General features: G+C 40.1%; 1 pseudogene; it reads left to right on the top strand.

Annotated features, from left to right (window-relative positions):
* Nucleotides 1-794: 794 nt before the first annotated feature.
* LOC128918360 (N-acetylated-alpha-linked acidic dipeptidase 2-like) lies at nt 795-25,988 on the top strand (annotated as a pseudogene).

Genomic DNA, 25,988 nt, shown 5'->3' with positions numbered 1-25,988 from the left:
AGCAGCAGGGAGTGATGTGCAGGGCCAGGGTAAGTTTGTACAAAACACGATGATTCTATGATTCTGTGAAGGTATCTTGACTCTTCCCTGGGCTGAAGATGTGTCCTTTCCCATGGGGTGCTGGATTTGGCTGAATTAGACAAGGGAAACTTAATCCTAAAAACCTTGTAATCCAAAATGCAAAAAGCTAGAAAATGCAGGAAATAATTTTGCAGCTTCTCCCAGTAGCAAATTGGATGACGTCTGGAAGTGGCTCCATTGGCTAATCTAAATTATATTCTGACCTGCTCTAAGTATTCATCACTTGCCAAGGATTAATGTAACCACGGATTACAAAGGGGAACAATTCAGTGCTTCCTTGGTAAAGAGAAAACAACTTTTCCCTTCCTCCATTTCATCTCTTGGCCACTTCCACTGGAACAAATACTGATTGTGATTAAGCCTAAAACAGGAACTTTCAAAACCAGAAAGTCCTGATAATTAGGAGAAATTAGCCCTTATGCATTGCTTGGTGTACAGGCTAGATGCATATTTGATGCTGAGATACACATACAGCTACAAACAAGCTGTCTTGGGAGTGAGACAAAGAAACGGGCGTGTTTTATTGCACTCAGAAAATCAAATCATCATCATCCAAGGCCTAAGGCTGGTTGGGCAGGAGGAGAGCTGAGAATCGCTGAAGCCGGGGCAGCCCTGAGGCTGTGGGAGGGAGGAGGAGGAGGAGGAGGAGGAGGAAGGCAGCTGCTTGCCTGCCCTCTGTGCAGGTTGCAGAGCTGATGGCCACCGGTGCCCATATGGCCAGGAGCAGGGGCACCCTCTGCACGTGGCTGGGCTGCCGCGGGCTGCTGGGCTGATTCCTGCTGGGCTTTCTTGCAGGTGAGTACGGAGAGCCCAGGGCTCCGCCCGCAGCTTTGCCCTCTACAGATACTTACGTGTGACTCCTGTTGTGATTAACTCCCCATCGGGGAGCTTTTCCTGCTTCTCAGGGGTGTTGTAAAATACTCGTCCCACTGTTTTTCTAAAGGGTTGTTCTCCCGAGCAGTTTTGGTCTTTAAGGAGTGAGGAATATTACGGCTGCGTGCTTCGGCCCAAGAAGAGCCCTGGTGAACTGACAGCGTCCAATGGTAGTCAGATGGGTAATGGGTAATTACCAGTCTAATGGGTAGTCAGACATTCAAAAAGGAGAGATTAATAGAAGAGTTTGAGACTTCTGTGACTGTAAAACCTCCAGGATTATTTTTTTGTTGTTTGTATTTCCTGATTTTTGCTGAAGATGGGTTTAAATGCTCCTATTCAGTTGCTATTTCAGAAATTAAAAGGCAGAACATAGAGGAGGAGGAGTTTTGACTGACAGCCAAGAGTGGAGTTGCTGAATTTTCCATTATGTGCAATGAACTTCACTGGAACACTAGATTCTTTTCTGCACTCACTTGCAGCATTTGATTTTGAGTCTAAAATTGCATGTCTGCATCTGTGCTTTTTAAACTTGTGTTGTAGCACACACCTAAGGCTAAAGCATGAAAGAAAAATCCATGAAGGTTATTAAATATGAAAACTATTAATTTGATTTAGGAGATCCCTGAGCTGCAAATTTCTGATACTTGAGCTATTCTTACCCTTTTCCCTGAACATCATCTTTTGGCCATGCTCCAAAACAGAATCCTGGGAAAGATGGACCTTTGGTCCCATCCAGTATCACTGTTATGTTCAGAGTGTTCCTACAATTGCATTTAAGTCTAACGGATCATATGTATTGTGCATGTGACAGCACATACACTTGGCTTTGTGATTACAGTTTGCACAGTTTGGGATTTTTCTAGCTAGAATTGTAAAAGGATTTTATTTTTTTTTTTAAAGACAAATTCATGTAGTTGGTATGCTCTCTCAGATTTATGGCAAATGAAAAATCTTTAACTTTTTCAAACTGACAAGGGTCACAGTTAGCTTTATTCCTTTAGTTATTAAATAGACTAACCCCACCGTTCCCCAGATGTGTAACTGGCAGGGCGGCTGTTGAGTCTTAGACCTTCACCTTAAACATTCTTATGCACGTATTTTTAAATATACGTATAAATTAAATAAGGGAATTTCATCATGAGTATCAGGAGTTCAATCTTTCCACTGCAAACAGTTAACTGAGAATTTAAACTATAGTTTAAAATTAATGAGAGGTGAATCTGCCTTAAAAGGGGGACTGTATTTACCAGATATTTAGGGTGTGCTCTTCTTAATATGTCCCTTTTTTGACAGTTCAGTCAATGAACTATATTTAACTCCTCTGTTTCACTTCTATGTTTGAACCAGCAAACGCTGACAGAGGGTGCTCTAAGCCCTGTTCGTTGTCGTGGTTTTAGGGAGACTGTTCAGTACTTTAGGTTGCACATGGGCTCAAATATTTGAGGACCGAGGTTCTTCCTAAGCAGCAAGCTTTTCAAATTCAAACTTTTCAAATTTTCAGGATGGTTTACAAAACTGACCGAGAAAACACCCGACTCGTCTGATGTCTGTCAAAATGTGAGACAGAAACTTGTGGCTGAAATGAAAGCAGAAAACACCTAGCAATTCCTCCGGTAAGTCCTGCGCAGCTTGGTTTTGGAATAATTTTATCAGTTGCAAAAGCCAGAAAGTGATAACATCAGCTCCAAGGAACGGCCTCTGAGAGCAGAGCTCTTTAGATGCTTTGGAAGTATTTGGTTTGTACAAGAAGGGAGAGACTCACAACCCTTCTGTCCTCCTCTCCCTATTTTTGCAGTTACCTTTTGGAGTGGTTGTACTCTTAAGAGTGCTTCCCTCAAGGGGCGTTACTGCCAGTGCTTATCATGCGTTTTAGTATGATTTTCTGTAGTCCTGATTTAATGCAGTGTAAGTGTCTGGTTTTTCTTCACAAGCGTCCGAAACTCTAACATCACATAACTTTGCTTTGTCTCAGACTGAGATGATTTTGCTGTGGTTGAGATATGCTGATTGCTATTAATTACATTTGATTGATAATCTGTCCAGTGTCCACTTAGACTTTCAGTTTGAGTAGCTAATAACCCAATTAGTCGAAGTAGAAAATGAATATATTCAAAATGCTTCAAAGTTTGCCTGGCGCTGAGTTGCATGTATAGTTACAACTGATAATTCCTTTAGTGTGGCCAGGCTGGATAATGTCCTGTTAATTGGGTGCTTGAGGTCCCGTTATTCCCTGTCTTCTGTTTCAGAAGGTCACGGGCCCTGTCCCAGTGCAATGTGTGTGTATGGTTGGTTAAGTCTTGCGTGATGCAATTGTTATTAAATACGCTTTTTTAGCATCCTAGTGCATCCACGTGTTTCTTTCAAATCATCTAAAGTGCTAGGGATAGAGAAATACCTTCTTGTTTTGCCGTGTATTTCACTGGAAATGAAAAAAAAATCATTCTTGTGCATATTTATATCTTCTACAGAGGAACAAATATATTCACACAAAAAGTAAACAAATATAACCTCTGGTTAGTAACATGCAGATATTCAGTATGTAAGTCAGCAACTGCATCATAAACATCAAAGGATTGCTGACAAATTTTATCTCTGTACATTTATTCTTAAACTAAAAGGTTTAATTTCTAATATCAATTAGCTTTTTAAGTCTATAGGCCTTATCTTATTTTGTACTTGTTCCTCTCAGTAGATTGAGAGTTTCTGAAGATAATGTTTGAGTGAGAGTCCAGGCAACACGGAGATTGATGGCAGCATGAAATAGCTCTGCAATTATGCTAAAGTTTCTTGGCCATAGGGTATGTATGGTCTCTGGTTTGTCTGCTGGCTTTGATGATGGGCCACATGTTTTATACTGGTTTGGTCTTTTTTCCCCCCTAAATTCAAATAAAAAGCAGGAACTGCAGAAAAATTATCCTAATACACTATCCAGAAAGTTTGTTAAAAGCATAAAAAATGTGAACTTAAGAATTTTTGATCCCCATTCTTAGTTATTTAGACTACTAAATCTGTTTTTATCAAGTGGGGAAAACAAACTTTGAGTCTCAGAAAGTGCAGACACCTTGATATTGAATTGTAGCTCTGGAAAGGATGAAACTGGAAGGGAAAAATTGAAAAAAGGCATCACACGTTGTTCAGTCTATTTTTCCTGGTGGCATATGTAGTTTTTAAACTAGGGTACTTAAGGAATTAAAAGGTACTTAGAATACTCTAGACAATTAAAAGGCAAGAAGACGACAGGTAACAAGCTTTGTCAAAGGTTGCTTCCGAACCCTGGTGCATACCCACACAGTTTAAAGAGAAGGAAAGACAAAAGCAGAGAGCAGAAGGTTGTGGTCTACATCAAGAACCTAGATTCATTCAAATCCAGGAGGCCAGGTTGGATTCACGTGAAAGAGCTGGATGTTATGACTGCAAGGCTGCTGTCTATGAGAAGTTCTGGTGATTGAAGTTCTGGTGGCTGAAAAAAGCTGATGTTGTGCCCATCCTTAAGTAAGGCAAGAAGGACAATCTGGGGACACTATGGGTAGGTCAGTTTTACTTCAATCCATGGAAGGGTGACCAAACATCCTTCTACAATCTGTTTCCAAACACAAAGGACAGTTAGGAACAGTCAGCGTTTTTTTATTATGTGTTTATATGATCACCCTGATCCAGGGTGATGGTCTTCTGTAAGGAAATGACTGTCTATATGTATCCGTGGAGATGTTACAGTGGCTGAAACATCCTTGACTTTAACGAGGCCTTGGACATCGTCTCCTGCAGCATTCCCATTTGGAAGCTGAAGAAGCGCATACTGAAGAACAAGTTGTTACATTGGTTGAAAACAGTCTGAACTGACAAGTTGAAGTGGTACTGATGGTACTTGGTACCGCTAATTAATGGTAATTAACGGTAACTGACATCTGTGGGGCAGCCATTAACAAGTAGCCTGTTGGGAATTCGAAGCTGGTGCGTGGTACCCAGCTGACTGATCAGCGTTCACCATAACTGTTGTTCAGCGGGCCAAACAAATTGTAGTCAGATTTCTGTAGGGTAGCCCAGAGGGGCTGGATATTGTTTCTGACTATTTATGACCATTATTTGTTACATCTGATCTGGATGTAAATGTTATTAAGAAAGCTTTTATTATTCAGGCTTTTGATTAAGAAAAAAAGAACAAATCTGTGCAGATAATTTGACATAATGATTTTCAAGTTAAACTTATTAGTACATGTTATGCCAAAAATGGACAAACCCATAATCAGATACGAGAGTTATTTGGAGGATTGCTTTCTGAATGTGTAGCTTTTTTCTATCTGTTTCTGCTCCTTGCACACTGTTCATATTATTTAGCTGAATGTCTTTGGCACTGATTTTCATTGCTTGTGTGTAGATGTGGCTATTTCTGTTATGCAAAGAGAAAGGTTCAGCTGACTTATCTTAAGGCCTCAGGAAAGATCCTCTGCTCTGACTACATTTTGTGCTTATGCTGGTGCAGACCCTGATAAACGATCATGTTATACAGCTCAGACTTTCAGTATAAAACCTTACTTTCCACGTGTGTAGCTTGAAGATAAGCTTTATACACACTGATCAGAGTTCACTGTTGTGCTTCTCTGCATTTGCTGCTTACTTGCGTTTTTCTATTTTATTTTAGCTCGTTTACGAAGTTGCCTCACCTCGCCGGAACTGAACAGAATCTTCTACTTGCCGAACAAATTCAAGGCCAGTGGAAGGGTTTTGGACTGGATTCAGCAGAACTCGTTCATTATGATGTGCTGCTTTCATATCCAAATGAAAAGCAGCCAAACTACATCTCAGTAATTGACGGTCAAGGGAATGAGGTGACCTTTTTAATGGTTAAACTACGTTTATCTAAGACTTCTCTAAAGAAAGAGTGTCTTCCTCTGTTTTACCATCCACTCATCCCAGCATGTGTTTTATAATATGATAAAAAATCCAGTGCAAAGGGAACGCATTTTTAGAAATGATTTTGCAGACTGTGTAACAGAACAGCAGAGTGGCTGAAATCTCAGTGTCTCATACAGCAGAAAGCGGATGTGTGGAGAGGCTGCAATTAACACCAACAGATTATAAGGTGTAAGACTGGCCCTACTGGTTCAGCTTAAGGATACATCTAGGCTAATATCCTCTTGCCATAAACAGCCCTGAGTGGCTGCACAGGGAAGTTTAAGAACAAATAAAAGCATGTAAGGCATGCAATCCTTCCAGTGTCCAGCTGTTTTCGGGTCAGGGGTTCTCTGAACTTGGTGCAATTAGTCTCTTTAAGAATCCTCCTTAGACCTCTTTTCCAGGTATTTATGCAGTTAGTGACCCTTGTTAGATCTCTCTTCCAACTACCTGTCCAAACTCTGCTTGAACATGTGTATAATTTTTGCTTCCACAACATGCTGAGAGGTAAGGAATGCCACACGGATGCTATCCATTGTAGGAAGCACTGCCTTGTTTCATCTGAACCTGATCCTACTGGCTTCCAGTGGTGTCTCCTAAGTTAGTGTTGGAAGTAATAATGTACAGGCGGTCTAGAGTCACCTTCTCCATTTTGTATACTCATGGGAATAAAGAAGTAAATATAAAATCTGACATGGCGCCTGAGCGAGGAGAGGAGATGGGACTGCTAGAGAAGCATAGGTAGGGATGAAGAACCCTGGTAGAAGCTAAGGAATGTGTGCTTGGGGATGACGCGAGCTTAGAGGTGAAAGAATGGAGAAGTTATTCCAGAAACTCCCTAACACAGTCTCTCAGCTATAATCTCAAAAGGTGAGAAAGTGGACGTGAACCTTGAGGCAACAGGAGTGTTACATGAGTGATAGTGATGAAAGGCAGCGTGTTTAACTGGGGCGTAACTAGCAAAGAGGTGAAGAGGGGAATTATAATACAGGCGAGAGTAATCACAAAAAACACCTGTGATGGCATGCATGAACTAGGTGTCTTTTTACTGTTACCACCTCTTGGCAATTTTCAGCTACTTCTTTGCTTAGGTTCAGGCAGTGCCTTCTGACAAGGGATCTATCTCTGTATTCATACCTGCGCTCTGTTATAACAATTCAGCTATGTATCCCTAGCTGTTTTTTTGTTTGAACTTATGTGCGCTAGTTAGAATTATATTTTTTACTAACAATTTATGGAAACTAGCATATCATTGGCAATAACTAAGCTTAGTGTATGAACTCGTGCCTGGAGGTAGAGTCTTTGACCAAAGACTTCTGTTATTTGTTGATAGATTTTCAATACGTTGTTGTTTGAACCACCTCCACAGAGGTATGAAAATGTTACTGACATACTGCCACCTTATAATGCTTTTTCAGCACAAGGTGTGCTAGAGGTAAGAAAAAACAAATTATGTAAGAGTATTATTAGCTGAAGTCATATATTGCAAAACACTTGCTGGGATAGATTGCTCCAACTTCTCAAAAGATTTCTTGTAGTAGTTTTAATTAACTATTAGTATAAGAAAACACGTAAGGACAGCTAGTCCACATATTGTGTGAAGGTTAGAAGTCTCCTATTAGAGCTCAAAAAGAGCAAATCACATAACAAGTGAAAAGCTTTTATCTTTATGGAAAATGTTGGGTACACCTCAGGTTACTCCATATTACTCAATCGTATGGAGAGGACTTGCTGAAGTCACAAGTAGAAATAGCAATATATAAATCAATTTGGAAGACATTTTGGATTAAGTGAATGTCTTCAAAGGCTACAAAAGTCACTCACTTAATCTGATCATTCATCACGGAAGAGCAAGTCAGAGACAACTTTGCATTGCGCAGATGAATGAAATCATATAATAGTGTTTGTGTATGCAAGAGATACCACTATTTTTTCATGTCCACAGAAGTTTGTCAGTTTAGCAAAGTGCATTGGCTTCATTTCCAACCTCGGTTTATAGGGTTGCTGTTAAGTGAAGGGTAACATAGAAAGGTAAGGAGTTTGAGCCAATGCATCCTATAGAATATTAAGGAAATCTTTTGCTATTGTTTTTATGGGCACTGGTTCTCATTTATGGAAATGCAAAAAAATAACTATATCATACATAGTGAATAAAACTGTGTATTTCTGAGAACAGGTATATTGTTGGTTGAACGGCCAGCTGCCGTGAAACTGCTTTTCTCTGCAGGCAGATCTGGTATATGTGAATTATGGCCGCACTGAAGATTTTTTTAAGCTGGAGCATGAAATGGGAATTAACTGTACAGGAAAGATTGTCATTGCCAGATATGGGAAGATCTTCAGAGGAAACAAAGTAAGGCTTGTGTTTCATTTTTCCCTCTGTGGGTCAAAGAGGGCTCAAGGTAGAGCCGGTGGGAGTTAGTGAAGGCTGTAAGTTGGAACACATGAGCAGAGGACACCTGCAATGTGTCCATTGTGGCTGCATTTTAAGAGTAACTTCCAAAACAATAAAAACAGATGAATGCATTAATCTCCCGAGACTGAGATGACTGCAAACTCCTTAGGCAATTCTTGCAAGAGATTAGTTTAGGGAACTGAGTACTTTATAGAGCCAGGGCTTTTAATACTTTTCATCCATGGAACTGCAGTATTTTGAAGAGGTAAGTATTTGACAAGGAGTCTGATGCACAGAGATTGAATAACTAATTCTTTTGACTTTAGACAATTCTGACAAAATTGGTGATAGTGGGACAGTGGGGATATTGGTCAGGTTTTGTGCCTCAGTTTCATTCCCTGTGCTTTATTTCATAGCCTTGAGCTATGACGAAAGGTGTGATGCAAATAATGAACATACTGTGTTTGGCTGTGGTTTGATTTTCTGCTGAGTCTGTGGTCATTTTCCCTCTTCCACATATACAACTTCTAAAGCTACATCCCCATGAAAGTAAATTGCAACATTCAGATTTCTTTTTGCATAAAAAAAAAGCCCTTTCTTAAAAGCAAGTGTTTTCACAGATTAAAAATGCCATATTAGCAGGAGTCCAAGGGATCATACTTTATTCAGATCCTGCTGACTATTGCGCCCCAGGAGTAGATCCCTATCCAAACGGCTGGAACCTTCCAGGTGGAGGAGCCCAGCGTGGGAATGTGTTAAACCAGAATGGAGCTGGGGACCCTCTAACGCCAGGTTATCCTGCGAAAGGTGAGTGAAAGATCTGTACCCTGAGCCATCAAGCATTTTATAAATTGGTGCTGAAAGTTATTGTGGCACTAGAAATTAATCTATTTTCAGTAGAGATGCAAAGTAAAAAGCTGCTTAAAATTATTTTATTAATTTTCCTATTGAAGACTAAATTCTACCTGTATGTCATAAAATCATAGAATCATAGAATGATTTGGGCTGGAAGGAACCTTAACAATTATCTAGTTCCAACCCCGTCCCCTGGGCAAGGACACCTCCCACCAGACCAGGCTGCTCAAAGCCTCATCCAGCCTGGCCTTGAACACCTCCAGGGATGGGGCAGCCACAGCTTCTCTGGAAAACCCGTTCCAGTGTCTCACCACCCTCATGGTAAAGAATTTCTTCCTAATATCTCATCTAAATCTACCCTCTTCCTGTTTAAAAATGTTACCCCTCATCCTATCACTACACTCCCTGATAAAGAGTCCCTCCCCATCTTTCCTCTAGGCCCCCTTCAGGGACTGGAAGGCAGCTCTAAGGTCTCCCTGGAGCCTTCTCTTCTCCAGGATGAACAACCTCAACTCCCTCAGCCTCTCTTTCTAGGAGAGGTGCTCCAGCCCTCTGATCATCTTCGTGGCCCTCCGCTGGACCCCTTCCAACAAGTCCACGTCCTTCTTGTGCTGAGGACTCCAGAGCTGGACGCAGTACTCCAGGTGGGGTCTCACCAGAGCGGAGCAGAGGGGCAGAATCACCTCCCTCGACCTGCTGGCCACGCTTCTTTCGATGCAGCCCAGGATGCGTTGGCTTTCAGGGTTGCAAGCGCGCATTGCCTGCTCATGTTGAGCTTCTTGTCCACCAGCACCCCCAAGTCCCTCTCCTCAGGGCTGCTCTCAAGCCATTCTCCGCCCAACCTGTATGTGTGCCTGGCATTGCCATGACCCAGGTGCAGGCTCTTGCACTTGGCCTGGTTGAACTTCATGACGTTCACACAGGCCCACCTCTCGAGCCTGTCCAGGTCCCTCTGGATGGCGTCCCTTCTCTCCAGTGTGTCGACCGTGCCACACAGCCTGGTGTCGTCAGCAAACTTGCTGAGGGTGCACTCAATCCCACTGTCCATGTCACTGACAAAGACGTTAAACAGCACTGGTCCCCGTACTGACCCCTGAGGAACACCACTCGTCACTGGTTTCCATGTGGACATTGAGCCATTGACTGCAAGCCTTTGAGTGTGGCCATCTAGCCAGTTCCTTATCCACCGAGTGGTCCATCCATCAAATCCATGCTTTTCCGATTTAGAGACAAGGATGTTGTGTGGGACAGTGTCAAATGCTTTGCACACGTCCAAGTAGGTGATGTCATTTGCATTTCCCTTACCCACCAATGCTGTAACCCCGTCGTAGAAGGCCACCAAATTTGTGAGACACAATTTGCCTTTAGTGAAGCCATGTTGGCTATCACTGATTACCTCCTTATTTTCCATGTGCCTTGGTATAGTTTCCAGGAGGATCTGCTCTGTGATCTTTCTGGGCACAGAGGAGAGATTGACTGGCCCTTAGTTCCCCCAGTCTTCCTCTTTTCACTTTTTAAAAATTGGGGTTATGTTATATGTCCCTTTTCCAGTCAGTGGGAGCTTCACCAGACTGCCATAACTTCTCAAATATGATGGATAGTGGCTTAGCAACTTCATCCTCAGGACCCATGGATGTATCTCATCAGGTCCCATGGACTTGTGCACCTCCAGGTTCCTCGGATGGTCGCGAATCTGGTCTTCTACAGTGGGTGGTTCTTCATTCTCCCAGTCCTTGCCTTTGCCTGTGGCTAGAGCACTTGGTAGTGAATACGAAGCAAAAAAGTCATCGAGTACTGCAGCCTTCTCCATATCCTGGGTTACCAGATCTCCTGTTTCCTTCTGGAGAAGGCCCACATTTTCCCTAGTCTTCCTTTTATCGCTGACATACCTATAGAAGCTTTTCTTGTTGCCCTTGATGTCCCTGGCCAGGTGTAATTCTATCTGGGCTTTAGCTTTCCTAACCTGCTCTTCCCTGTCTGCTCGGACATTTTCTCTGTATTCCTCCCAGGCTACCTGTACTTGCTTCCACCCTGTGTAGGCTTCCTTTTTGTGTTGGAGTTGTCATTTCAACTGCTTATTTCAGCTGGTGGCTTTTGAGTTGGGAAGGGAATGTAAGTTTTTAGGAAAATCTCTTTGTATGAGCCCAGCCTTTTAAGTTTTAGAAAAGCTGCTTACAGCCTGTGAAGCAGTAGAAAATGGCTGAGAATTTATAGCCATTTTTAAATGCCTGTGTTTCTCAAAAGAACCAGTTTAAACTAGACTATAGTCTACCATCAAAGAGGACTAACAGCTTTGCTTGGAGGTATGTTTCCTTGCTGATCCTAAATTCCAAGCAGAAAATCAATTTAAAATCCTCTTTACAGGGACTAAAATTTCTGTATTAAAAATAACAGTAACCTGGAGTCTTGTGAAACTTGGCACCGTGTGCTTGTCTTGTCCTTGTAGGCGTCCTGAACTCAGTCTGAACTAAAGTGCGCAGCAGGCCTGTCTGCCAAGGGGATGGGAACACAGGGGTGCTTCTGGAAAGCTCACTGGCCTGTGTGACCGTTGTTGGGGGCATAAAACAGCACCATACTTAAAAAACCAATAGAATGCGTGTGCCTGGCCCACCAGATTCAGAGAGACGTTCTCTGTCTTCTACATAGGTAAATCCATCTGTGGATGTCCTCTGCAGCTTGTAAACAGGCTGCACAGGGGCTTTCTTCACCTCACACTCCGGCGTGGTTGTCCCACAGTCAACTTTGAGGAGATGTAATGATACGGATGGACAGCAGATCTCACCTTGCATCACATGTGGGGACTTCTCATACACAGTTGTGCAGATGCGCTATTGGGTTTGTGGCTCTGTCATTACATTTTGGTTTCCTAGAAACAATGTCTAAGAAATTATGTAAGAATTAAAAAATTGATTTATGCTCGTGGCTACTGTGTGGCTGCACTGTTCAAAAGTATTTCCAGTTTGGTGAAAGTTGCTAAGAACGCTATAAACTTGACGTTTTGTTCTGGTTTCTCAGAGTACACTTTCAGGTAGAAAGTTAATGAAGGTGTAGGGATTCCCAAAATCCCAGTTCATCCCATTGGGTATCATGATGCAGAAGTATTATTACAGTGAGTATACATCGGTCCTCCTCACCAGAAGCCAGTATTTACAAATGTTCAGCAAATTTTTTTATACTAAGATGGTAAAATCTATGCTGTTACTTGTATTTATAGTTCTTTTGAAGTAATGCATACTTCAGAAAATGTGGACAATTCAAAGCAAACTGTTTCTGGCATAATGTTTTTAAGAATTTTGTAAACCCACCTTGGTTTAGGTGCAGTAACCATTAAGGGAATTTAAGGTTTTAGCCTACTGGTCAACTACATTTGTCTTGGTTTTCACTTAACAGTGCAATGGGAGGACCCGCAGCTCCAGACAGCAGCTGGAAGGGAAATCTCAACGTGTCGTATAACATAGGGCCAGGATTTGCAGACAACTCTTCTACAAGGTCTGTTTTAACACTTGCCTATTTATAAAATATTGCAAAAAAAAAAATCTCCACAAGAAAAATATTGTGAAACAATGCATCTAGAGAGATTCTGGAGAAATTGACTTTCTTCTCAGTGTGAAACATTTGATGATAGCTATTAGAATTTGAAAATAAATTATCAAAACTATGTTTTTGCTCAGTGTCCCCAATGTCAATGGACAGACATATTCAGAGGGTATAGGTCCAGCCCTGTCATTCCAACTTTAATCCTTACTTTAAGGTTCAGACGTTGTTTCACTAGTCCTTTAAAAAATGGCTATATAGCAGTAAGTAGACATTTTATTACTACTGTTGAATTAACCCTAAACCTCCTCCTCACTTCAAGCTTTGGTCATTTCTTTGCTGTTTCTGATGACCAAGGGGACAATAGGACAGCGAGCCTGTAGCTGTTGAACGCAGAAGGGCTGATAATTCAGTAGTTCTCTTCTATGCGTGTGTCCCTTTCCACTGGGAGCCTCCCAGGGTTTCTGTGAACTTAGAGCTGAGAAGTGTGGCAATGATTTGGGAGCCCATCAACTGTTCCCCGAAGCTGGTAGGCCCTGTGGTTGAAAGCCCTGAACAATAACAGCGCAGAAGACCCCAAAGCACATATATCTTCCTAATTCGCTTGGGAGGAGCCAGCCTTTGACCAGTTGGATTAGCAATACTGTGTTGGTGGTTTACATTTGTCAGCTCTAACAGAGAAATACAACTGTCCAGGTCTCCAGCACTAACAGAGTCGCTCTCCTGCAGACCAAGCCGCGTGACAATTGCACCTGGCGATCGGGGGTTTGACTGGATGTCAGGGACTGTCATAGCATTCTTCCTTGTTTATAACTGATAAGCTGCAATAGATAAAGCTAAAGATCACTCTTCTGTCACTTTTTCACCTAAAAATACTTTCAGTTTACATGAGATATTACTCTGTGAGGACTGGTAGCAGACCACAATGAACAGTGTGTAAAAATGGTGCGTCATTATCACTGCTCCACCTCCTGCAAAACAAGAGTATGTCTGAATATATAATTTTATAAAGACTTCAGTGGTCATTATTCTTTCCTGCTCTGCGTTAACACTAGCTGAAAATGAATAAAGTAAGAATAAATAAATAAGAAAGCATATTCGATATAAGCAAGGTGCTATTTGGAATGTCTTGAAGAGCAACAGTGAGAAAAGAAACAATATGATTCATCCACAAAACATATACGTGGGAAATATTTTTGAATGCACTTTTTAACACTTCCTGCTTGATCGGGTGGCAGTTTTTGTAAATACGGGCTAATCCTACATATACCTCTTTCTCAGAGTAGCTCCATATAGAAACAAATCTTTTGAGTCTTGGTAGAAAGTCACTTGCACGTGGGAAGTGTGCAAGTATATGGATGCTCAAGGCGCTGGTGTCAGTTATTTTCTGGGCAAAGATCCAGTAGCTGTCCTGAAGTAGGTTTTGATTTTGACAGCTGTGCAGGTTTGCTGCTGAGAAGATAACTTCAAATGTGAAACTCTTGGTGTTTTGCCAGATGCAAAAAAAGCATTATTTGATGCTTTGTTTCTTCTACAGGTTAAGATGGGCTGAATACTACATTATTTTTAGCTCTCCTAATACCTGAATTTCCTTCCTTTTTATAAAACTTCAAAAGTGGATTTTACTGGGGGGGAGGAGTAGGGGATGGAGGACTGACAAATCTTGATCACTTAGATCTGCTGTCCTAAACAGAGATTTCAGTTTATTCCTGGATGAATATTTCTAATGACCTTCTCTCCAAGTTCTATCTTATAACACAGAATTATGCTATGAAACCAAAGTGTATTCTTTATAAAAGTATGTATATCCACAATTATAATTTCGGTCAAAATTCATTACTGTATGTGCTTTTCATTTAACTCCTCTACTACACAATTATCCAATTGACTGACATAAATAACAGTACAATAAATTCTGTAAATGTTTGAAAGTTTATAGACTGTCCCTCTTCATAGGCTTGTTGTTTCTAAGGCATCTTTCTGGTTAACCTGAAATGAAAAATGGGACACTGATGCAGCATGGTCAGTGCTGAACACACAGAGCAGAAGAGAAGCACGAACGTCCTGGCTCACAAGCGATTACATTGACTTCTTATTGCCTTCTCAGTCAGAAATGGCTACTCTGTACTGCGTTTCCTTTCAGAAGAGTCAGAATGCATGTTCACACAAACAATAAAATAACACGAATTTACAACGTCATTGGCATCCTCAGAGGAGCTGTGGAACCAGGTGAGCAGTGAGTGCTTGTGGCTTTTTATTCCTTCTTTGTTTTGTGTTTGGTAAATTGTTCTCATGTTGCAAGAAGCTTCAAGTTTTTTAGACAGCCAGATAATACGGATTATGAGAAACCTTTAATAGTTGTCCTGTCCCTCCCAACACACTGTTTTTCATTGTCATTCCCAATAATATATTTGGATGTAAATGCTGGAATGATAGATGTCAGGGAATTTTTTTATAAAGCCTATCATTTTACAGTAGGTTTCTCAGATTACATTACATCACTCATACATTTTGCCTTTGCAAAAATTAACACAACGCAGAGTACAGAAAACTAGTGATGATTTGGGACCTCAACATACTATTGCTGATACTAAGTAGCAGGCTGTCTACATGAAAAACTTTTTAAGTGGAAAAATATGCATAAAATATTTATTGACTTTACGTATATACTTGCAGATTACTTTAAAAAATAAATTTGTAGCACTGGTATCAAACTTCATATTTCGTTTGAAAGAAGTAGGGATGCAATCAAATGAAATACAGGTAACCTAAATGCATTTTTAGTTAAGGCTTGATGTTGTGTATTTGTTTCCAGGCAGATACGTTATTTTAGGAGGCCGTAGAGACTCCTGGGTATTTGGTGGTATCAATCCAACTACGGGTGCAGCTGGTTGTACAGAGTTTTGGTAAAATGAAGATGGAAGGTAACTTACTTATTGCAGACATAAAATGATGGATATGGAAAACAGCAGCTTTGGAGAACTGTGTTGAGTGTTCCCATAAGCAGTTGTGTCGATTTAACTTCTTACCGCTACAGAAAGTTGTATTTCTCATTATGAAAGATGCAAATTCAATTAAGAGATGCATACGTAGCATTGCATCTTAGTTGGCTGAATTTATTCCCTCACGTCTCTCATCAGTGTAGTAGTACCCTCTTAGTGGTGTGGAATGAAAATATTGCATTAAGAAGGAATGCCTCTGCAATAGTGTGTTCCTCTAAGGAGTTTAGAGAGGATTTTTTTTTACTGCTATACCGATTAGGTGCTATTTTTTTAAAGTTATTTCAATTAACCGTGGTGATTTTTCACTAAACTTTCTAACTTTAAGTTGAATTTTCAAGCTTAACTATGTGATTGCAGGTTGGAGACCTAAGCAAACTATTATTTTTGCTAGCTGGGACGCAGAAGAATTTGGATTGTTGGGTTCCACAGAATGGGCTGAGGTAAATAAAAAATAGTGTAAAGAAAGCAACACTTGAAAATCTGTTGCAGGCGGCTGCAGTACCCAGTGGCATCAATTCCTAGACTGCAATCAATAGCTCCAAGATAAAATTGGAGCTCAACAGACTCCTTCAGGTGCTGTGAGGCCCTCATATATTTATACAAATTACCTACCTAACTTTTTACAACATAAATGCAATAACTCTTGATTCAAAGCTAACGTCCCTCAGTGGTCTCTCTGTGGAAATCCATCCCTTCATTTAACAGAATGATAGCATTTTATATAATCTAAATTGGTCTATTTTCTAACTTTCTATTTGAGAAATTCCTTAGTTTCTGTAAACTACAGTCCAGATCCCGTAGCTGTGATCCATCAGAACTCCCAGCCCTTTGTGTGGAAATTAATCCTCCTGGGCAAATGAAAGGGTAGGTATTCTATGAGTGAATAGTTCCAAATTCCTGTGAAATTTCCAGTATTGTAGAATCTCGGGGCAGGAAAATTGATTAATTCTGTAGTGGGATCTCTGACTATATTGCTGCCTGGTGCTGGGATGTTGAGAAATTCAGAAGTGAGGTTTTGAATATCTTTCTCTTCCTTTCCCTGTTGGGCATGGTGAGTTCGTAACCCTGTAAGTGTACTTGTTCAGCCCCGCTAAGAAATACAGGTCTTACCAGAGGTTTCATTGCTTGTCTGTAAAATCCAAATTACAAATAGGGCAGGCAGAAAATTGTCTGATGAAACACATTTCTGATGAACTATATCAATTTATTAGTACTGAATGGTTTAACGGAAACGTGTTGTCTTGCTCTTCTGTCAGAATTTTATTTACATGGTTATATTTAGATATGTGGATAGAGCTTTGAAAATCTATAAAACTAAGTATTCTAATATTATTATTTTTTTTTAGTTTATTGGTATATATTACAGGAAACCAAAACATTACGTAGCAAAATGACACATTTCGAAGGAGGGAACAAAACCAGAAACATGCTTCCAAACACTAAAGGGATTCCATAATTCTTCTGCTAACAAAGCTGAGATTTCTATTCCTTTGGATTTCCACTAATTCTTTCTTCCATAAACTGTTTGGCTTCTAGCTGCAATAGACTCTCTGCATCTTATTATTGGTTTATGAGATACTACATGAAGAAAGCATAATTTAAATGATCTTTTAAATCATTTACTGAGAGATTTTAAAGAGCTGGCAATTCAGTTTCATCCCACCTGAACTCCAGCGGTAACAAAAGTATACTGTGTATAAATATTTGTGATTTCTTTGTCTGTGTATCTGTGCACATATTTAGATGCTGTCAAGAAAAAACACACAGTTGTTTTAACTAAGAAGAATAAGAAACAATGATACTTAAAGATCAATTTCTCTTGAGCAAGTCATGAATAAATTTCTATGTTTGGGTTGTTCACATATTGCTACTGCTGTTCTGTAATGTTTTTTGTTTAATAATTCAATATATAGTAACCTGTCAATCCATATTTCATGAAAAAGCAGCTGTACTAGATCAGAAAGCCATGAGGGCAATTCATGTTTGAACCTCAATGTTTAATATTATCGCTTTCTTGCTTTATCCTGGTGGCGTGCATTCCTCCTTTTTGACACCTAAATTAGATTCGGTTTCTTGAGGGACATTCCTCACAGCTCACATTCATGTTTTCTGCAGCTGTCAGATCTGTCATCTGCTAAATCTTGAGGAAAATTAACCCATGGTATTCACCGTCTGCTGCGCAACAAAAGACTCCGCAACTGTGGCCACATCCTTTTGTTACATAGACAATCTCCATTGTTCGTAAATGAAGGAAATTCTTTGTGTTGCAGACATGCCTTTGCATATATGCAAGGCCTCAGGTGTGCATATACAGGCTTGCTCCCTCCCTTCATATTCTTTTGCAGAACCTCACTACTGTTTGTTTTAAAGATATCAATTTATTTATGAAGTTAACAATTACTGATCCAACTTTTAGTTCATGTGACTTACAAATTATTAGTTAGGTTATAAATTGAATGAATCAAATAACAATTACTAACCTAATTAGAATATCTACCACAAAGCCAAGGCTTAGTAAAATACCACTCACTGATTAGAATAGCCGTTTCAAACATAGTTACCAGTTTCCAAAAAATTAAACGTGTGTGTATATATTTAGCATGAAAGCAGTGCTTGGTTGACTCAAAACAGTCAGTTAAATTTATTTGAATAGGAAATGTCAGTGCTTTGACTCATCCCTTTTTGAAATGGAAGAGCGTAAAAATGACAGCAATACTCAGTTTAGCGGTGTTAAAACTGAGTTCAGTGCTGGGAACTCCCAGGAACAACTAGGGACTAAAAGAGGAATTCTGGCTGAGCTGAGCCCACAGTCACGTGCTGCATGTGCAAAAAGCCCTGCAACCGCAGAGTAAAACACACGTATAACCTTAATTTACCCTGTTACAATGCTGTTCGGTGCTTTTGCTGTTCCATCTCGCTCCTGTGTGATGCAGCAGGCAGCACCTACATTTTGTGGATGTTTTCCGCAACAAATTCAGTCCCAGAGAGCAGGGGTGTATTTCATATGCCCAAATCATTGACCCATCCTCAACCATGAGTATCGTTAGTAAGGTACATAGTGCTGCTTATCCGGACTGGGTTCTTAAAGGCACGATGAACTGAAGGCAGGTCTGTGTAGACAGAGGGAAGAGAAGGCGGCAGATACACAGAAGATAGAGAGAAACCTCACACTTTTTAAGGGCCTTTTGTTAGTAGAAAACCAATTTGGAAAGCAATCAAAAAAGACCAGGGCGGGGAAAGAGTTTGAAATACAGTGTAGTCACCCTCCGGATGAGATCATATCAAAACTGTTAGGATAAGCAAATGCTCAGTTGAAAGAAACTGCCTAGAGCGGTAATTAAAAAGCTCTCTTGATACTTATTCTTTGGTTATACAATGAATGTAAATGTAATGCATTACAAATCTATACCCGAAGCTATTAAACTTCGTATTTGAAGGTATGAAAACTCCAAAACACTGTTTGAGCCAGTGACTCACAGGGCTAAATCTTACTCAAAATGTGTCGTTACTCACATAAGGGAAATAGAACTGCCCTTTGTGTGATTTGACCAAAGCGTTCTGTGTGTATTGCCCTGTCTTTCGGACCCAGGTCAGATGGGTGTCCAGATTCGTCAGAGTCGCTGAGACTTCCTCCTTTTGAAAAAGTTACCAGATCTGATGTTTCGTAGTTGATACGAATAGTTCCTTACAGAAATTTACAATAACAGAAGAACTTTAGCTGGATTATTTTTCTTCTTTAGCTGAGAAACACCAATTATTCACCAGGCTAGACATATAAACTTAAACCAATATAAAACTTAAATAAATATTTGAAAATACTTAGAATATTACATCTGTCTTTATTATCTTTTTCTTTTCCTCTGTCTTGCCATACCTACCCAGTAGATGGCAATATTTACTTGTAAGTAACAAATGCTGATCATGCCTTCTGCAGTGGAAATTATTTATCAGTCTTTGATTGTACTATAGAAAATGCTAAGTATATAAACACATCTGTCTTTACATATATTGCTGCCCAATTCATATTAGTTTGGAAATAGATGATTAACGCTTTAAGATTGCAGAGACATGTCTGATACAATTTTATGGCACTTGTGCATAATGTGTACGTTGTTTTTTAAATGTGGTCAGTGTCATAAGCAGGATTGCTACCTTTGAAAGATATTCCTAGTAATATAGGATACTGAATTAGTGTGGTGAATAGCATCAGTTAGAATAATTAAGCTTGCCACTCATCTAGTGTCTGATCCTACTAGTGTCCCTGATGTACCCTCCAGAAGAACCGACTTCCATTTCTTTGAAAAATCTGCATTTTGCATAAATTACTACCATACTGTAATGTAAGCAGTCTCACTAAGATTGGTCTTTTCCACATGTAGAATAAACAAACAGGGATCAGGCAGTGATTTTGAAGCTTAATTTCAGCGACTGGGAATTGCATCAGGCAGAGTCCGTTACACTAAGATCAGGGTGAGTCTTCCACATTGCTTGAAGAAGTTTGGTAGTGCTGAGCAGTCATCTTTTAAAAACAGTTATTCGTGATTAATAAAAAAGCTACAAAGAATCTTTGGCTGCTTTGCATATCAGTGCCTTTTCTTAATTTAGCAAGAAACCTAAATGTTTGGAGAATAAAACATTTCAGTGAAGCATATATTATACACACTGTCAAGTTCACAGAAAGGTATTTATAGAATCTGATTGGAGGTGTATATTTCATTCCACAATACTATTAATAGGACCCTTGATATACAAATCTTCCGTGATGGTGTTCAGAAATAACTACACAAGGGGCCATGACTGAGGATTTCTGCTATCCAAACCCCCACTGCTTTCACTTTTAATGAGGGCAATCTCTGTACAATGAACTGAAGGCAGGTCTGTGTAGATAGAAGGAAGCCTCTTGTGCAACAGTCCATGGATTCAGGTTGTTTCAGTTTCTTAAAATAAACACACAAAAATGAAAGGATAGTAAATTGTGTTTTATAGCAAATAGCTTTTTTGATTTGGAAACTGCGCGAGACATCATAGTCGTTAAGTGATCAATACATCCCTTACCTGCAGTCAGAACACAGTGCACTGACAAATTTGCTTGCTCTTTTTTAGAAAGCAGACAAATTCAGCAATTATCCTGTTTATCATTTACCACACTGTGTATGAGACCTTTGAGTTAGTGGAAAAGTTTTATGACCCCACCTTCAAGAAACAGCTTACAATTGCCCAGTTACGAGGCAAACTGGTTTATGAACTGGCAGATTCCCAGGTCATTCCATTGGACTGTAGAGATTATGGAGAAGCCTTAAAAGGATATAGCAATAGAATTTATAACTTGGCCAAGAAACATGAAGAACAGCTGAAAACTTACAAAGTATCATTTGGTGAGTAATAGCCACAACACTATTTCTTACCTGCATTAATGAGAATTATGCAAGGGCATGATATATCTGTTACAGCTCTGAAACTGCATTCCTTATTTCCCTGTTTCAATTCTCCCATCATAATAAAGAGCCTTTTTTTTTTTTTTCCTAAACATAACAGGGGTTTAACACATTATAGATGGGAGGGTTATGGATGAGAGGGTTATAGTAACTTTCATGCATATTACTAATTTTGGGCATTATTGCAGTGCTCATGAGCAGTCATGGAACACAATCAAATGCAGAACAAAGGGATAGTATCAGCCTGCTTCTCACGTTCTTTCTTAAGAAAGAAGACCAGTTAAACATTTAGGGCAACTGCCTGGAACTTGGGAGATGCAGGTGTCCACTTCTCCTCAGCCAAAGCCTTCATCTGACCGTGGGAAACATGCTGAATATCTGTCTCTGTGCCTGGATGCCACTTGTAGGCAATAGGAGCACCTCTCTAACTCTGCTGCAAAAATACATCCATTTGCTGAGCACTTGAACACATTGCAACGAAGCATGTAAAACAGGTTGGAAGCAGCAGAATACTCTCGATCCCAGGCTAGGAATGCTTCCACAGTAAGTAATTTCTTTCTTTCTTTCTTTCTCTTTCTTTCTTTCTTTCTTTCTTTCTTTCTTTCTTTCTTTCTTTCTTTCTTTCTTTCTTTCTTTCTTTCTTTCTTTCTTTCTTTCTTTCTTTCTTTCCTTTTCTTTCTTTCTTTCTTTCTTTCTTTCTTTCTTTCTTTCTTTCTTTCTTTCTCTCTTTCTTTCTTTCTCTCTTTCTCTCTTTCTCTCTTTCTTTCTCTCCCTCTTTCTTTCTTTCTCTCTTTCTTTCTCTTTCTGTCTCTCTTTCTTTCTCTCTCTTCTCTTTCTTTCTTTCTTTCTCTTTCTCTTTCTTTCTTTCTCTCTTTCTTTCTCTCTCTCTTTCTTTCTCTTTCTTTCTTTCTTTCTCTCTTTCTTTCTCTTTTTCTCTATCTTTCTCTCTTTCTCTTTCTTTCTTTCTTTCTTTCTCTCTCTCTCTCTCCCTTCCTTCCTTCCTTCCTTCCTTCCTTCCTTCCTTCCTTCCTTCCTTCCTTCCTTCCTTCCTTCCTTCCTTCTTCTTTTTCTCTCTTTCCTTCTTTCTCTTTCTCTCTCCCTCTTTCTTTCTTTCCTTCTTTCTTTCTCTCTTTGTCTTTCTCTCTTTGTCTTTCTCTCTCTCTCTCTCTCTCCTTCTCACTTTCTATCTTTTTGTGTTTCTGTACCAAGGAGGATTTTCAGTTGGTCCTAATTAACTTGGTATCTGAGGCACCCATGGTTTAGAGACATAAACTAGCTTTTTGGAGATGCAGTACACTTTTGGGTTGTGTAAAGCATTAGAAATAAATCAAATCCTCATTTTGGGAAAGCTAAAAAGTTTAAAACTTCGTGTAAAGGCTTAGGTGAAAAAATTCTTGACTATTTTGAAAAGTCACCCTTTTTTGTGAAAAGGCCACTCAAGACAGGAAGCTTTGCATGATGGATCATCTGGTCTCAGATTTTGCATAACACAAGGATTTATTTCCATACGTCCTTGTGTTTCCTGTGACACATCTTGTAAGGAAACACCAAGTCTGGACTTCCTTTTTGCAGTAGTAGAGCATCTACCAAAATTTCTGTTAAATGATTTATTTTCAGTATTTGGGTTTCTTTCTTATTTAAGTTTAGAAGCTGCCCAAACTACCTTCTGACTAATACATCTTTTTTTTGTTCCTAGAACTCTGTCCTCTGGCAAACTTATAAGTATTGCCACAGTTGTGGACAAGTGTAAATTCTCACCAGGGGACATGGATCTATCTATACTGCAGTCCCGGAATAGGTCACTACATGAAATCTGTGCCTCTAATTATGTAAACTAAACAAAAATATTAATACAAGAACGAGCAAGTGTAGGCTGGTGATCAAGTTTCCTAGAAATAGAAGAGCAACTGAGACTGCAGAACAGCTTTCAGTAGGAGTCCTGGGAACAGAAAGCCTGTCATACCAAATAGGGGGATACACTTATAAAAAGCGGTGATAAATTTATAAACAGTGAAGGGCCAACAGAGGACTGGATTTAGGAGATGTGCTAATCTTATGCCCCATATTCCTGTACGATCAAAGAGAAGATACTCAGGTTTATCTAAAGTTTTCTGAAACTTGTGGGCAAAATATACAAGTTGTAAATCTTCTCTCTTTGTAATTGAGTTGAATTTTGGGAAGGCCAGAAGTTCTTCTCCTGATAACATCCATTTTTTACTTACTCTGTGAAATAGTTGTATAAATTTACAATTTTCCCAGGCCTGTATTAAATAGACCCTTCCACAGGAAAATCATCGCAGCTGATGCTGTCATTAAAAGAAAGGCCTGCTGCTTCTTTGGCTAAGTTATTTCACATGTCTTGGACATACTGCCAGGGACCGAGCAGGAAAAAGCAACTGACATGCCTGCTTGCACATAGCCAGGTGTCCTGGTTTGAGGTAAAACCACGACATCGGGCATAACAGGCAAAATCCTGGGGTTTGAGTAGCAGCCCTGTGCGATGGCAGGCAGGGTCATGGCAGAGACACCTCCTGTGCTGTTGGTCCAGTCCACGAGTGGAGCGAGCAGTCCACTTCAATCTGCCTTGTCTATCCCTGCGGTCCCTGACAGTTGTGTCTTTTACGCCTCACCTAATACTATTCAATATACATATCACACTCTTCTGTTATGATATGAATAGGGCATAATGTTCCAAGAGGGAAATCCTGCTGTCCTTCCACAGCCTGCTGGAAGAACTGGTGTTTTTTATGTAAGTCAGGCTTTTTATACCTAAATGCTGCATTGCACCCCTTTGTGAAAAAGGAAACTGCAGAGATCTCTGTTTACGATGCCAGCCAGTCTTCTCCTTGCCCGGCAGAGGGAAGATGTGTACTTGTGAAAGCTTTATCAAGCATTCTGCTTTATTGTTGACCTCATTGCACAAGGTCTTTGTCTATTACTGCCGCTAGTGCAGCTCTTTAAAGTCTGTGCTAGGGAAACTAGTGAATTATGGAAAATCAATGAAATTAATTCAATTATATCAGCAAAACAAATGTAGTTTTTCACTGGGCAACTGAAAGGTATATTGGGGTCAGCAGATACTCTGAAGTTGCTCACAAAGTCCTTCCTTTTCTAGATCCTCTTTTTTCCGCTGTGGTGAACTTCTCAAAGGCTGCTGCTGAATTTCATAGCAGACTTGAACAAGTTGACAAGAAAGAGTAAGTCTGAAAAAAAAATATTTTATATATATATGTATATATGTGTGTATATCTGCCTTAGATACCCAGGGTGGAAGTTCTTTCTTTCCAGTGACTACCCAAGGAGACTCTCGTTAGTGTAGAATAGAGCACTCGAACTCTGAGACAGGAAATATCTGATAAGATGAATTCTGCTTCCCGTGATGCATAGTATCAGCTGCAAAGCTTATTACTAGCATCAGCTTGTCATTAAAATTATTGTAATACATGGAAAGGCGGGTAGCAGTAAAAGTTGGACTGAGGTCTGTATTTAGACACCTACACTTGAGTGTTGTAGGTGATGGCAGAATTTGTACTTTCAGCACACCTCAAGGAGACAGGATGATGCTTCAGAGTATGTAAGACATTCATATGATGCTTGCAAACCTAAGGGCCCCATAGGAAGGCCCTCTGAGCCACACCCTCTGAGTGCTGTGGCTGGAGGCCAGGTGCTCCTGTACCCCTTGTAAGGTACCAGATAGTTGTGTTTAGGCAACTGAATCCCATCCTTACTATGTTACTGTATAGATTAGATCAGGAGTTTGGATACTTGGCTTATGGGTGGACACCAAAATCGTCATCTTGGCCTAAATCTCAGCCTTCCTCTCCCCTCTGTTAAGTGGGATGTTTCTAGTGCCATTTAATACTAAAAAAGTATCTGACACTCTCAGTCTCCCATCTTATTTTGCATAGTCTGAAATCTTGGAGTTGAGTTTTCTAACACAGACATCTTAATGCATTAATATAACATGTATTGAATATCTCCTTGCAAAACCTCATCTTTTTGCAAGCTGTGGACCATCTTTGTCATTTTTGTTCTTTCCAAAGGAGAGGAAAAGTGTTTAAATGAAACTAGGAAGTCGTGTTTCTTCATGGTGTGGAACGTCTCTCTCTCCATTTCCTGCAGTCCAGTCGCAGTGCGAACCATGAACGATCAGCTGATGTTTATAGAAAGAGCTTACCAGGAAGGAAGTTTTACAGGTGAGGCAACAAGTTTCTTGAGCAGCTGTCTGAGGCACTGGATTGTTGCTTTAGTATTGCTTCAGTTTCACTCTGAATAGCGTAAGTATAACTTTAGTTTGTGAATAATGTAAGTATTGCTTTGGCTTTGTTAATAATGAGGGTCGAAGCTTAAAAGCTACGAACTCTCAAAAGAAAAGGAGGGATCGATACAGCAGCTGGTGATACAGGATCCTTGAACAGCACAAAACGGTGGGGTGGAAGCCCCTCAGGCCTTCCTGATACCGAGTTAAAAGAACATCTGGTTCCCTCCTGACTGGAACAATGTAGCTCAGTGTGAAATGCTCTGTAAGCGGATGGCTTAGACATCTGCTAGGTTTAGTGGGATAGAAGGAAGTCTTGAGACGTTGTCTCCTTGAGTAGAATAGGTAGGGAGAGATGCTAGAATAAGCTAGTTTTGTGAGAACAGGCGTTGCAGACTAAGCCAAAAGATGAACTGAGTACTCGCAAAGATCGAGTTCAACCAGCGGACATGGTCAGGAAGCCTAGCGACAACCACCAGAGGACGCCGGAAGACCACTAATGGACATGGATGCACACGTGTCAAAGACATTTGCATATATTAATGAGTTCTAGGTGATAATATGAACATGTTAATCATTTCTGGGAAATGTAATGAATATGTATATTCTGATCGTTTATAACCTTTGTAGTTGAGCAACTCAGCGCGCACACTAGGTGA

This window comes from Rissa tridactyla, chromosome 1, assembly GCF_028500815.1.
Source record: "Rissa tridactyla isolate bRisTri1 chromosome 1, bRisTri1.patW.cur.20221130, whole genome shotgun sequence".
In the NCBI taxonomy this organism is placed as follows: domain Eukaryota; kingdom Metazoa; phylum Chordata; class Aves; order Charadriiformes; family Laridae; genus Rissa; species Rissa tridactyla.
This window is presented reverse-complemented; position numbering and strand designations above follow the sequence as displayed.